Source organism: Benincasa hispida, chromosome 5 (assembly GCF_027475165.1).
Source record: "Benincasa hispida cultivar pf3 chromosome 5, pf3_genome.v1.1, whole genome shotgun sequence".
In the NCBI taxonomy this organism is placed as follows: Eukaryota; Viridiplantae; Streptophyta; class Magnoliopsida; order Cucurbitales; family Cucurbitaceae; genus Benincasa; species Benincasa hispida.
In genome coordinates, this window is record NC_143482.1 from 38,087,487 (window position 1) to 38,089,504 (window position 2,018).

A 2,018-nucleotide genomic window follows, 5' to 3' on the forward strand; every position below is an offset into this window, starting at 1 on the left:
GATCGCATTGCAGACAGCTACTGATGCGTTGGCATCCTCTTCTTCACACTCTTCATTAGACTTTTCTTCTTCAATTAAATTCAGGTCATCATCAGAATCTTGAAGATCTTCTTCATCTGAAAATTTCATGGCACGAATTATATTAAATTTGAGCTTCTGTCCGTTTATACTCAAAGTGATTTCTCCCTTGTGCACATTAATTTGAGCCCGACCCATTGATAGAAAAGGTCACCCCAGAATGATGGACACATATTTGTTGGCCTCATAGTCTAGAATGATGAAGTCAGCTGGCAAAATAAATTTATCAATCATGATCAGCACATCCTTCACCTTACCTTCTAGATGAACTAGAGATCTGTCAGCCAATTGGAGAGTCACTGATGTGGGCAAAAGTTGCCCCACATTTAATTGTCTAAAAATTGACAATAGCATCAAATTTATGTTGGCTCTCAAGTCACACAGGTCTTGCCCAATATAGAGTCCTCCTATAGAGCAAGGAATAGTGAAGCTCCCAGGATCACTCATCTTCAGTGGGATAATAGATTTGGAACTTTGCGTTAATGCCACCGTGGCAAATTTTCCAGCGCCTCTCTTCTTATTTACCATGTTCTTTAGAAACTTGGCATAGGCAGGCATTTCCTCAATCACTTCACTGAAAGGAATGTTAACACGTAATTGCTTTAGCATAGATAAAAATCATTGGTACTGTACCTCTTCGTTTTTCTTCTTCCTTAGCCACTAAGGGAAAGGTGGTAACTGAACTTTCACGGTTCTCGTTTCATTTGACTTCGAGGTCTACGTAACCTCAGGTTCTATTGCTTCATTTTCTCTTTCTTTTTCTTGCGTTACCGCAATCTCAGGCTCGGTTGCGATGGAAGTTGTTCTACTCTGCTCCTTCTTTTCTCCCTCCATAGTTTTTCCACTACGCAATGTCACAACCTGACATTGCTCCTTACTTGATCCCCCTGGGTTGCGTGGAAGTTCAGTTGAACTTGGCAACGCCCCTTGTGGTCTACTTTTCAGCTCACTCGCAATCTGGCCCATTTGCAATTCAAGGTGCAAATGGACGTAGCCTGAGTTTTAAGCACTGTCTTGTTTCTCTATATATTGCTTCAATAGGCTCTCTAGAAAAGAAGATTGCGGTGGTTGTTCTGAGCTAGTTGTTTGGTTGCTCTGTTGACCGTTGTTGCATTGGAAGAATCCTGGTGGCCCTTCTTTTTGCATGACAGGTTGAAAATTTGGTTGTTGATTCTTCCAGGCAAAATTGGGGTGGTTTCTCCACCCGGGGTTGTAAGTATTTGAAAAGGGATTATTTTTCACAAAGTACATAGATTGTGGATTTTACGGGAAATCTTCCATCGCATGCCCATCACCGCAAGTCGCACACCTTGCGGTGTTTTGACTTATTGCGTTGATTTGCCCACCTTGTGGTGTTGGGCTGCTGATCGCCATTCCTTGAATCAAATTCATCATTGCGGTCATTTGGTTTTGTAATGAAACAATAGCACCGTTGTTTGCATCAGAATCTTTAAGTCTCAATCTCTGGTCACTCTCTCTCCAGTCTTCATGGTTCTTGGAGATGCGGTCCAGGATATTCTTCGCCTCATCATAAGTTTTGTCAAGCAGACCACAAACGGCTGCCTCATTGGCCGTGGTCTGCGAAGCGGGATTCAAACCATGATAGAAAATTTCCATTTGAAGGCAGTCTGGTAATCCATTATGCGGACAATCCCGGACCAACCTTTTAAATCTCACCCAAGCATCACTGAGCGATTCGTCCATGTCTTGTTCAAAATTAGTAATAAGCTTCCTTTGCCTTGTGTTCTCGGTAGGTGGAAAATATTCTTCATAAACTTCTCCACCACCTGCTCCCAAGAAGTGATCTCTCCTGGTTCGAGTCAATAAGCCCATTTCCTAGCCTGATCACAGAGAGAAAATGAGAACAATGTTAGTTGAACTTCTTTAGCAGAGATGTTCGGGAACACAAAAGTATTACAGATTTCAATAAAACTTCGGAG

The 2,018-nt window shown here is 42.2% G+C and overlaps 1 non-coding gene across 1 annotated transcript; it reads left to right on the plus strand.

Annotated features, from left to right (window-relative positions):
- Positions 1–1,711: 1,711 nt before the first annotated feature.
- On the plus strand, positions 1,712–1,818 carry LOC120078839 (small nucleolar RNA R71). Its single transcript, XR_005482120.1, has one exon. It is a non-coding gene; the product is annotated as a small nucleolar RNA R71 (small nucleolar RNA).
- The last annotated feature ends 200 nt before the right edge of the window (positions 1,819–2,018 follow it).